We start from the raw sequence: 13583 nt of genomic DNA on the forward strand, positions 1-13583 counted from the left end.
TTATGAAAGAAGTGAATTTGGATGATATAAAGTATATCATGGTTTAATTTAAAAAATTTCAGTTAAAACATTTTTAAACTGGTAGAGTGTCCTAGATTTATATTTGACTCAAAACTGGGGGAAAATTTTAAATTACAGTATGTTTCTTGGATGAGCTACAGTGAACTCCACAATCTACCAAAAACTCTTGCCATAATACAGTTTTTGGGAATTATTTAAACCGGGAGAACCTAGGAAAGAGCCTCCTGACTCATAGGGGGCTGGAGAGTCTGCTATAAAATACCAAGGGATCCCTCAGAAGCCCTTTTCAGAAGGTTTCAGTATGCCTTCTACAGTACTTGTAGTGTAGGAAAGTAACAATGAGAGGCTCTAATTTAGCTTAACTTCTAAGAGCGGTTCTCAACTCTGGTGACAAAACAGAATCATACAAAAGACTTTAAATACAACAATACCCACATCCTAGCATATGCCAACTTAGGTAGAAACACAAGAGTTGGGGTCCAGGCACAAGTATTTTAAAAATACTCCTCAGGTGTAATTCTAATGTATAGCCAGTGTTAAAAAAAAAAAAAAAAAGAAAAAAAAACCCACCAAAAAGACTGTGATTCATGTTTTCTTTATCCCTGGTGAGAAAGAAGCCTCAAATCACCATCATCTTTTCAGGATACACTATTCAGTGTTAGGTTTCCTTTTCATTACAGAGAGGCACAAGACTGAAGAAAAGGCCTTGTTTTATTTTTATACTAGGGGCCCAGTGCACAAATCTGTGCACTTTGAAAGGAACTGTAGGCCGCAAGGCTGCGGTGGGCACAGGGACGGATCTCAGCCCGTCCTACATGCCCCTGCGGCCCCTCCCATCGTGGTCCCCGGTCCCCTCTCTGCTGGCAGCCCCGCTCACACCCACTGATGGCGCAGAGCAACTGGGGCTGGCACCAGCAGCGGGTGCGAGCGGGGCCAGTGCCGTCAGCGTGTGGAGTGGCGGCTGCTGCCCCGATCGCCCCTCAGGAGCAGGGGGAGGTGGAGAAGCCCTCAGGGGTGATTGGGGCTGGGAGCCGCTGCTCGCACCCACTGACGGCGCCAAGTGATCGGGACTGGCGCTGGGTGCTGGCAGCGGGTGCGAGCGGCGGCTCCGGCACCGGCTGCGGGTGCGAGCGGGGCCAGTGCCGGCAGCAGGTGCGAGAGCCGGGTGGAACCACGGTGCCCAGGAACAAAGAATTTTCAGTAACCACCAGAGGCTTGTCTGATGACAGCGAGTGGCGCCCCGCCTGGGTCTGGGGCTCCCGCTCACCTGCTCCACCATCCCGCTAGGGCTGACACCCACCATGTTTGGTGCTCTGCTACCTGCTACCAATACCTACTATGTTCTGCATGTGTACCCCTGGTGGTCAGTGCACATCACAGCAACCGGCTGTTTGGTCTATTTGCATGTTAGGGTTTTATATAGAGAGATTTTCAAATTTTAAAAAATGATGGAATTTACTGGGGTGACATTGGTTAATAAAATTATTGTAGAGTAGTTCAACAAAATAAAAGACTGAGGTGTGAAATAGCTTTCCTAGTGAACTATTCCAGATAGTAATGTTCATCTCTTATAAAGATTATCGCTACCAGGAAGATTTGTGGATAGTGAACTTATTTTCACTCCTTTTCGTATGTACTTAGTGTTTGAACTGGTTACCAAAATAAATGCTTTCTGGGTTTCCATGCACTTAACAGGTATTCTGAAAAACTGACTTAAATGATCAGCAGTATAATTCTCACTTATTACTTCCCAGATATCATATTCTCGTTTTTAAGAATGCCCTTTAAACTGTCACCAACAGTAGTGAAAAGTTGGGCATTTAAAGAAGGAAAAGCTGCAGGATAAAAAGGACACAATCCATCCTCTTTAGCACATATGTAAAAACAATTTTTAAAAACCTGCCAATATACTGTCTCCTAAAGAGAGTAGAAATGAATGCCATAGATCACAATGTTATCTCGAGCCACATATCTATCCATAGCAAAATTATACCATGTAGAAAAATGCAAATATCTGGTAGATTGTGATAATAGTTCTTATGGCTTTCTCCTTTCAAATTATTTACATGAAGACCAAGGACTTTTTGCTTGATATTAAATAGCTAATAGAAATAAATAATTATAAACTCTCCAAATTGTCAGCAACAGAGATTAGGGAAAAGAGGGTACAATTAAATAATTTCAAAGGATAAACCATGAGAACACAAGGGCCTTAGAATTGATTTCTATATTTTTGTTTGTTTGTTTTCTTACATTTCCACAGACTACTAAAATTTCCACAAGTCATTTATTCTTTCCCTGTGAAACTTTATTTGACTATTTGTGTATCTGGTGCTATTAACTCATCATAATTTTAGATCAAATCCTCATAATATAACTTAATTGACGTTTAATTCTAAAAAATTTCAAAACACACAAAAAACAGGAAAAAAAATCACCCTAATGCATTTGGGAAGAAACAACCTATTAAAGAGACTAAGTGTGTCTGGCAGAATTCTAGAGATGACAGAAAACAAGATGAAACATTTCTTAATGTTATTTAAATAAGCACACAGGAGACAGGGAGATGTGCTAGGACAGAGACTCAACAGGAACTCTGGTCTTCCTGCACATAAAATAGGGCTTCATTAACAATAAAGGAACAGGTGTCTTGGGATCCATTTATACAGGCTATTAACTATTATGAGCTGCTGGTACCCAAATTTATTTTAGTACTAGGCAACTGATTAAAAATAAATACAAATTGAAATTTCATCTATTAGCATGTGAAAGCAATGCCTAGCTTTCCAAAGTCTAATGTAATACAAAGGTGTTTTTCTATGGACCACGGAGGATACTGGAGTTCATATACAATATTTCCTAAGTCCAAAAATAAAGACCTTCATATTAAATCTCATTTGGATGTAAAAAAAAAAATGACAAATGGCCTTTTGTCTTCACCTAACAAGACCAAACCAGTTTTGTTTCCTAAGGACTAAATTTTTACTCAACTTAAACACAATGCAACAAATATGCACATCCATCTTCTAAAGAGTGGGGGAGGAAATCACACACACCAACTTCCTGCCCTAAACCCAGTGCATTTCACCACATTTTATACTACTTATTTTAAAAAACGAGTGTATGATTAGCCTCTGATAATTTTTACTGTCTCATCTATAATTACTGAATAATAAATTAAATATTTTGCACATTTATGAAAAGTCATCTGTATATCTTACTAAAATATTTAGAATGTTAGTTGGAACTGCAGCAGGGATATTCTATTTCAAAACCCTTTTTTTACAGAATAAGAACAAAAGGTAGAGTGAGGCTAAGTAATTTGCCTAAGGAAACATAATAGCAATATTTTACCACATAAATTTTCAAAATACTATTATACTGGTTTTACATATCATCCAAAGATGTGAAAATCCAATGTGCTAATTGTTGTTTTGATGTTATTTCAAACAGCTACATTTACTTGCATCTAATTTTTAAAAAAAATCATTTGGTTTATTCACTTATGTATATTCTGATATTGGTATTATTTTCACTTATTCCAGAAGTATTAAGTTTTTTGTGACACACACTATAGAGAATAAAGATGGTATAGCACGATCCACATTCACATGTATCTATAAAAAGCCACTGCAGAAATGAAATGGTGAAAAATCTGAGAGATTGATGAGCAAGCCAAGGATAGAATCATGATTCTTAAAAATATGATGATAATTTAAATGGAAATACTTTAATAATTCCCAACGTCAGCAAAACTGACATTTCTGAAATGGATAATTCTTTGCTGTAAGGGTTTGTGCATTGCAGGCTCTTTAGTAGCATTCCTAACCTCTACACTAGATGCCAGTAGCATCCCCCAGCTGTTATAACCAAAATGTTTTAAACATTGCCAAATGTCCCTAAGAGCAAAGTCATCCCTACTTGAGAAACACTGGATAATACAAATGCATACCTTACAGTTCCTTTTCAAGCTAATGATACATACTAAGTATCACCTAGAGACAAAGCAAATCTAGAGCTTCAGTATTTTTGTTGTTGTTGTTAATCTTCATCTGAGGATATTTTAATCCCCATTGATTTTTAGAGACAGTGGAAGGGGGAAGGGAGAGGGAAAGAAACATCCACGTGAGAGACACATTCGATAAAGTGCCTCCTGCACAACCCCCAACCCAGGCCAGGATCAGGCCTGCACTCTAGGTACATGCCCTTGACCAGGAATCAAATCCAGACCCTTCGATTTGTGGACTGATGCTGTAACCACTGAGCAAAACCATCCAGGGCATAGTATTCTTTTAAAGATAGCTTCGGCTCTGAGGTATAAAGCATTAGGGTACTGAGTAGAGGAATAAAATCACAAATTCAATATCAGGGTGTGGCTTGGGCTTTGACTTAATTGGTTTTTTATACTAACTGCCCAAAAAGTCCAAAGAAATATGAATAGTTACATGTTTCCAATGAAGGAGAGGTTATCATTCATTATATTAAGGTCTCTCAAATTATAAATAGCTCCACCATCCCCCACCAAGAAATCCTTAGCACTTCGTTTCCTACTCTTCCAAAATATAATAACCTGCCATTCTGCTAAGGCACAAATTTCAATCAAGTACAATTCCAGGCTGGTGTTCAGGGGCAAGCCATTCAGTTCATGTATAACCTATCTAATGACCTACGAGCATTAAAACAATGTGGTTTTGTTCTCTGTATATTAATTTTTCAAGGAAAAAATCATCATAAAACTATTCTCAAATTTCACATTTTCCAAAGATCTCAAAAATTCTGAAGGTTTATTATACTGCAGATTTCTAAAAAATCAGATCAAGAATCAAATAACATCACTGATGTTTCTATTTCCCTCTCCCTTCCTCTCTGAAATCAATAAAAATATGTTAAAGAAAACATAAAAGAATCAAATAATTGAGGCGGTAGGCAAACGTATGGTCTTTGTAATACATGAAAGTAATGAACTGATCTCTACCTCATGCATCTTCTTCTTGCTCTCTGCTCTAGCCTTCACACCTGCTCAAGTGTAAAACTCTGAACAACTGCTTGCTAATGGTGGCACTTTGTTAAAAATCCAGGGCATAAGGCATATGAAAGTATTCTACAAGAAGACCACTAAGAGAGAAAGATGGAAAGGAACAGCCCAATTGGTGTGGCTCAGTGGTTGAGCATTGACCTATGAACCAGGAGGCCATGGTTCGTTTCATTCCTGGTCAGGGCACATGCCTGGGATGCAGGCTTGAGGCAGCCAATCAATGATTCTCTTTCAGCATTGATGTTTCTTTCTCCCTTCCTCTCTGAAATCAATAATTATACACACACACACACACATACACACACACATGTATACATACATACATACATATATGTATATATATATGTGTGTGTGTATGTGTGTGTATGTATGTGTGTATATATATGTGTGTGTGTGTGTGTGTATGTGTGTGTGTGTGTGTGTATATATGTGTGTGTATATGTGTGTGTATGTGTGTGTGTGTATAAAAATATGGAAAGGAATGTTTCAGAATCAGCAACCAAACAGGAGTTGGCTCAGGATCAGATTTTAAAAGTATTAGGCCCAATTAAGGCATGGGCCTATTAGTATTCCCTCTGCTTCTAAGAACCTACAGGCTATACATTTTTTAAAAAGTATGAACAATAAATGAATTTGAGAATCGTAATCATCAAGGACAGTGTTGCTCATTTTGGTTTTGCCTTCACTTGAAAAGTTACCAAGTGGTCTCCCTTTCTCATACTCAACAAACTTGTTTCTTCAACATTGTGAAAGAAGAGAGCGGTCTGTGTTTCATGCCTACAGGCTGAAAAGTTCTGTTAATACTGTTTTGTTTTGATTCTATGTATATAGTGATATCTTCAACATTAGAAATTTGGATATAATTTGCTAAATCTGAATTTACATACTGGGCAGTATTTCCGTTAACAAATCTAATTGGAAAGCAGCAGTTTATAGTACATGATAATTTAATTTCCAATGTTAGAGATACAGAGAAATCTGAGTTAGATAAAAGACAACTTATTTTTAGTTGCAAAAAAAAATGCAATGCCAAACTATTCTGCATTTAATGCTATAATTTACATATATTACAACATTCATGATACATGATAAATACCCAAATCCTATTTGGAAAACCTTACTTGTGAAAAAAATTAGAATTTTAACAAAATGGTGCTTCAAATTTTAAAGAATGTTTTCATTGAAAAATTAAACATACCAATTTGACAAATGATATGAATCCTATTACTAATAACTTCAGATTCCTTTGCTATTTCTTGAATAATTCTAAATATTAAAGGTAAACACCAAAAATAGTATGCTAATAAACTTCTAAATTGATAAAATAAATAAATGAGCACCTGAATATACATATTATGGACATTCCACACAGGTACAGGATTAATTTAACAAAGGATTCTTTAGTTATAACAGGCAACATGCTGCCACAAATTAAGTAGAAAGCGCTCTGAAATAATTAATGCTCTCTGACCCATTTCACTTAAAAATTTGTGTTTCAAGAAAAAATTTTAGGGTTCACATTTTCTACTTGATCCTACAAATGTCTTTTCTCCAAAGTATTATTTCACTTGGGTAACAAATCACCTAATTATCTAATTCAGAATAAAGGAAGAGACCTCACCACTGACTACAGAAATGAAAAGGACCATCAAAAAATATTATGAACAACTTTATACCAACAAATTACACAACTTAGAACAAATGGACAAATTCTTAGAAACACATTTCCAAAACTGACTCAAGAAGGAGAAAATATAAATAGGCCTATAACAAGTAAAGAAACTTTAAAAACCTTCCCACAAAGAGAATCCCAGGCCAAGATGGCTTTGTTGGCAAAATCTATCAAATATTTAAAAAACAAATATCAACCCTACACAACGTCCTTCAAAAAAAAGAGGAGAGAAACTTCCTAACTCATTCTATAGGGCTAGGACCACTCTAACAACAAAGCCATACAAAGACATCACAAGTTTTTGGTAAACTTGTGTTCAGTAAACTACAGATCAATATCCCTCATGAATACAAATACAAAATTCCTCAACAAAATATTAAAAAATGAATCCAGCAATACATAAAAAGGCTCATAACGATGACCAAGTGGAATTCATTTCAGGAATGCAAAGTTTACCATCCAAAAATCAAGTAATGCAATATATTGTATTAATAGAATACAGAACTAAAACACATAACAATTTTGACCCATAATAAAGCTGACAATATTTTTTGTAGATATTTTTAGCTGCTAGAAAAAAGTAACCATTAGAAGAGGCAATATACATATTTCTACAAAATTTATTACTTAAATCTTATTAAGTGATTTAAGGAACTCAGTGTCATCAATAAGCAATTTTAAAGTACAGAAAGAATCCCCAAAGACCTTCAACAATGAGAAATAATCTCTGAAAAATAAACCACAGCTTTGAACTACTGAGATGTGGAACCACTGAAAAGGTGGAGTGATAAAGGAGCAAGAGAGACCTTTGAGATCATTACCTCACATCCTGTGATTATAGTTAGCTCTGGATTATGCTAGAGTTGTGGTAAGTTTTGCTAAAACTTACAGAATTATCATCTTGAGGTCCAGATATTTTTAGTACAAATTACTGATAAGGTCTTGAGTCGCTGAAAGAATATTCACCAGTGATTAGAGGGATGTGTTTCAGTGAAAGCATTAGCAACTCTTCACTGGATCTTTGCACAAGATCACCTTTAAAAGTGACCTCAATTTTGATCAAAACAAGACCATGTAAAGATCTGAATACACTGCCACTGAGAATTTCATCAAAACAAAGCTTTCTGATCTGCACTTTCCATTGGGAACGTTGCACTCAATAACACCTGCAAAATTAACCAATCTCCAAAGACAGCATGGTGTGGTTTACAAGGTTGAATTTTAAGTCTGCTATCTAAGCATGGCTGGAGTGTATTTCAAAGATAAGGAAGTGCATATTTAAAAATAATGAAATTTTAATTTCTCCTTCTCCAGTCACAATGCAGGGTATTCAAGTATAAATTTTGTTCTTTCTCATTTAAGGAACATCAATTCTAGACTGACAGATAATGTATTTTATCGCTGTCTCTCAAGAGGCAGAGGCAAGATCTTTATGATGCTAAGAAAATCTGGGCACCTCTGAGTGTCCAGTTTCCAGTTCACAATCAAAGTAATCCTCCTTTTACCTCTTAAATATAGATGCAATGAATGTTTTAAGAAAATGTCAACTACCAGAAGCCACAGAAAAGCATACTGAATATGAGGTTTCCTTGTAAACATCATTAAGAAAGGTCTATTTATAAGTTAGCACAGTTATTCAATTTGGAATAAATGGATCAAATTATTTTTTACCAAAGGATTGAAATACCCAAAATTCAGGTACAATAGAAAATGCAATAGGATATTTTAGATTTTCTTTCTAATTCCCATATTAACAGGAACAAACAATCTAAGATTAAATCAAGTATGGCCAGATTCAAGGACAGTTGGAAGTGGCAAAGAAATTATCTACAGGTTTTATGTTCTCATATTCTCATTTAACTCAACTGACAGTTTCTCTTATAATCTACTAAAGAATTATTCTAGCGCTTTTCTCAAAGTAAATGTAAAATGCTTCCTGGCAAGCTGATTTAGGTTGTTTTGGAGTGAAAATACTCCTGTGGAACATAAATATGGTAACTATCTAGCTGGGTCTAAAGTGTCCTAGGGTCTATTAATACTACACATGCCAATTCCTTAAGGAATTATTTCTAAGTTAAACAGTTTGTCAGAGTCTAACAAGAAGGGAAGGGATCTGTTATCTGATGAGCTCCTAGTGTGATGCAGGCACATGCTAGAAATATGCATTACCTCATGTAACCGTCATAAGAACCCTTACAGACAGGCATTATTTTCTCCTGACTTACACAGAATGAACCAGATATTCAGATAAATTGAGTAACTTGCTTATAGTGGGACAAGGGCAAAATTATGAAAGATTCTATTCTTTTAAAAGATTTTCAGTTATAAAGGAAGTAATAACCATTAATATACCCTGCTGGTATAGACTTCCTACATTCTACTGGGCAGTGGGGAAGGTGGTCAAGGCAAGATGCTCAGGCAAAGCTTTCTTTTTTCATCCTGGCTCTTGGTTTCTCTCTCTGTTGTACACTAGTGTTTTAAAAGACCATGATTTCAATAAGAATGAGTAGAATCACAAAGCATGGTAGTATAACTATTCTAAGAATTTTAGGTAGACTGATTTTAGGGAAAATTCATGTCAATTGGATTTAGTTATGGGGGCAGGGTGTAAAGGGGGCAAAAATTATCTCCTTGATCAAAAGTATATGTCATCAATATCATATAATTCATGCTAAACCATAATCCTTCTATATTAGCAAGTGAAAAAATTTGAATTATTCAGTTCCAATCAAATGACTAATAAGTTTAAAGCAGAATTTAAGTGACTATCTTCAAATTCTAGGCCTTGCTTTTTCATGTTTTCCAGTATATACAGGCAACTGTAAAAGGGTTGCAAAACTAAACCTATGCACTTTACTTTTTTCACTTAATAAATCTAATAATCCATTTGATGAGTATATTGAGTAGTGTTGAGTAATTTCTTAGTCTATGAGGCAGAGTGAAAATAATAGGCCATTAAAAGTTTAAAGAACTAAAACTTAAGAAAATGAGTTTAACTTAAAGAAATAATTTTACCTCGTTTACTGTAGTATTTTAGATGATTAGATGATTAATATTACCTACTAGAAGCTCGATGCATGAAGATTTGTGCTAGAATGGGCCTTGCTTTCACTGGCTGCTGGCACTGCCTTTCCGCTCCGGCCCTGCCTTCCCACACTGCCCAGAGGCCCTGACCAGCTGGGGCTGTGCGGAACACCTGCGGCGTTGCCATGGCGACGACTCAAGTGTCCCGTCCTGCCCCTGTCACTCGGTGGCTGAGTATGCAAATTAACCCACCATCTTTGTTGGGTTAATTTGCATACTCACTCCTAATTGGCTGGTGAGTGTCACGAAGGTATGGTCAATTTGCATCTTTCTCTTTTATTAGTTTAGATAAGTAGGAAGCAATTCACATTTTAGGGTTTGTCCTGAATTTAGAGAGCCTGTAGTCTTAATCTGTTCTCCACTGTTCTTATATTCTCGCATGAATAACCAGGAATTCTCAAGCTGGGCCTAATCTATTTTTCCTTCAAAATACTATCAATAACTTTTATATAAAGCTGAAAGGAGAAAGAAGCAGCTCTGTATGCTTATCAGATGATAACCTAGGAGTGTTGCTTTTTATTTTAATGCTTGTCCTTCCCTTCTCCAACAAAGAAAAAGAGACATTTATAAAGTCATCCAGGGAGGACAGATATTAATAATTTCCCAAATGCTTAAGAGTAAAACTCCTCTTTTATTGAAAACTTTAACTTTTTATTTGCACATAATTTTGGGCTTACAGAAAAGCTATAGGACCAGTACAAGGAATCTCCATGTGCTCTTTACCCAGAGTCCCTAAATGCTAACAGCTTACAAATTTTTATTTTGTCAATATAAAACTCATTTTTGCTGACATGAATGCCCTTTTACCCTTAAATGATTTACTTCCTAAATAATGTATTTCCTAAAAACAAGGACAAGCTCTTACATAACTACAGTACAAATATAAATATCAGGAAATTAACAGTAATACAATATTATTATCTAATCAACAGACCTCATTTTGTCCCAATAATGTCTCTCACAACAAAAGAAAATCCCAGATCACACACTGCAGCCAGTTATCATGTCTCTTTAGTTTCCTTTAATGTAGAACAGTACTTCAGTCTTTTTTTTTTTTTTTTACTAGTAAAATTTTTGAAGAGTATAGCCTAGTTATTTTGTAGAAAGCCCTCCCTCCCCATTTTGATCTTTTCTTAATTTCCTCATGATTAGATTTCAGGTTAAGCATTTTTGGCAGGAATACCACGGTAGTGAAGTTATGTTCTTTTCAGTACATCATACCAGGAAGCCAAAACATTAACTTGTCTCAATATTGGTGATGCTGGGTTTGCAACTTTGCTAAAGTGGTGTCTGCTAGTTTTCTCCAGTTTCTATTTTCCCCTTTGTAATTAATAAGAATATTATGGGTTGATACTTGGAAACTATCAAAATATTCTATTACTGACCAAACTTGCACCCATCAATTTTAATATCTATTGGTGATTTTTTCCTAATACAGTTATTACTATGAGAGATACCAAATAGTGACTTTTTATTCCTATTATTCCTTCTACTTTATTTATTTTTTAAATATCTTTTTATTGATTTCAGAGAATAAGGGAGAAGGAGAGATAGAAACATCAATGATGAGAGAGAATCATTGATTGGCTGCTTCCTGCACACCCCACATGGGAGATGGAGCCCCAAACTGGGCATATGCCCCGACCGGGAATCGAACCATGACCTACTGGTTCCTAGGTCGACACTCAACCACTGAGCCATGATGGCTGGGCTATTCCTTCTACTTTTATAGTTGGCATTATATTTTCACACAGAAATTTACCTTCTCCCTTATCTGTTTTATTTGTATGAACTCATGCATTATTTTTGGTTCAACAAATTACAGAATTCATTATTTTCACTCCTTTATGGTCACATTGTTTGAAATTTGGTCTTTGGGAGTTCATTCAATCTGGCTCCTGTGTACTTTGGACATGTCCTCATCATTTTTTTTCAGCACTTCCTATTTTGAATAACAAAATGATGTTCCAGAGTCTCCCTGCCTCACAGGGAGCTCTGATTCTTTGCAGTGAAATATACACTTTACCACTGGGGTATCATCATTTCTAAGTCCTCTCTGAAAAAAGAGGAAGGAAATAGATATGTGCAAATATATTTATATGTCTATATCTATCTAGCTAAAAATAAGTTTCTTTGGCTACCTCCAATTCAAACTGCTGGAAATGTTAAATATGAAGGTAAGTTCACCTTTTTCTTATTTATAATTGTTCTAAGAGATAAATGAATCTAAAAAAAATGGTAACAATATTTGTAACATACATAAAGTAAAATGTGTAACAATAGTATTACAAACAATGGACCAAAGGATTGGAAGTATACAGTTGTGTATTTCTTACACTATATGCAAAGCAGTATAAACTTATTTGAAGATAGACTATGATTGATTAAATAAAAAACTACTAGCAAGATAGTAGATTTGAATTCAGCTATGCCAATAATTACTTTAAATATAAATTATCTAAAGATACCAACTAAAAGACTAAAGTTGTCAGAGCAAATATAAAAGCAAGACTCAATCAAATGCTGTCTATAAAAAATTCATCTTTGACTATATAGACAGATTAAAATTAAAGAATGGAAACATATAGACTAATCAAAAGAAAGGTAAAGTATCTATATGAATATCAAAGTAGACTTCAACTATGGATTATTATCAGTGAAAGGGGATGTTTTAAAATGTCTTTTAAATCATATAAGTCAAGTAATCAAAAAAATATAACAATCATAAATGTACTTTAAATCTTAATTTGCTTCAAATATATGAAGCAAGAATGACAGACGTGAAAGAAGAAATATTAAATCCAAAATTACAGTTAGGAATTTCAACACTCTTGTCTCAGTAATCAACAGAGGAAGTAGATAAAAAACGAGTAAGGATACTGAAGATGTGAATAACCATCAACCAACTTATCACACCATCAACCAACTCAATCTAAGGGACATTCACCTGACAACAGAACTTACATTCTTTTCAAGAGCACATGAACATTCTCCAAGATAGACCACATTCTAGGCTGTAGTCAAATCTCTGCAAATTGAAACAAGCTGAAATCATACAAAGAATGTTCTCTGACTACAAGAAAACTATAGAATTAAACTAGAGATCAGTAATAGAAAAATATCTGGAATATCACTGAATATTTTAAAATTAAAAATAAATCTCCATGTAATTTATAGGACAAGGAAGTTATCACAAGGGAAATTAGAAAATATTTTTAGTTAAATTAATATAAAAATATATAACATCAAAAATTCAGAAATGGCCCTAGTTGGTTTGGCTCAGTGGACAGAGCGTTGGCTTGCGGTCTGAAGGGTCCTGAGTTAGATTCCAGTCAAGAGCACATGCCCAGGTTGCCAGCTTTATCCCCAGTAGGGGGTGTGCTGGGGGCAGCCAATCAATGATTCTCTCTCATCATTGATGTTTCTATCTCTCTTTCACTCTCCCTTCCTCTCTGAAATCAATATAAATATATTAAAAAATTTCAGAATGTAGTTAGAAATTTATAGTGCTAAATACTTATTAGAAAAGAAGAAAGTTCTCAATCAATGCTCTCATTTTTCATGTTAAGAAATAAAAAAAAAAAAAAGAAGAGCAAAATAAACCCAAAACAACAAGCAAAGGAAATGATAAAAGTATAAACCAGGGTGGAGATTATTTTTTTCTGCCAAGGGTCATTTAGGTGTTTATAACATCATTTGCGAGCCATACAAAATTATCAACTTAAAAATTAGCCTACTATATTTGGGCAAACATTTAATTAACTTACCCCT

General features: G+C 35.1%; 1 protein-coding gene across 2 annotated transcripts in view; it reads right to left on the minus strand.

Annotated features, from left to right (window-relative positions):
• Positions 1-13583, minus strand: part of PDSS2 (decaprenyl diphosphate synthase subunit 2) — a 197916-nt gene that overhangs the window by 147225 nt on the left and 37108 nt on the right. The gene's annotated exons all lie outside the window — the stretch shown is intronic.

Source organism: Eptesicus fuscus, chromosome 10, assembly GCF_027574615.1.
Source record: "Eptesicus fuscus isolate TK198812 chromosome 10, DD_ASM_mEF_20220401, whole genome shotgun sequence".
Classification (NCBI taxonomy): domain Eukaryota; kingdom Metazoa; phylum Chordata; class Mammalia; order Chiroptera; family Vespertilionidae; genus Eptesicus; species Eptesicus fuscus.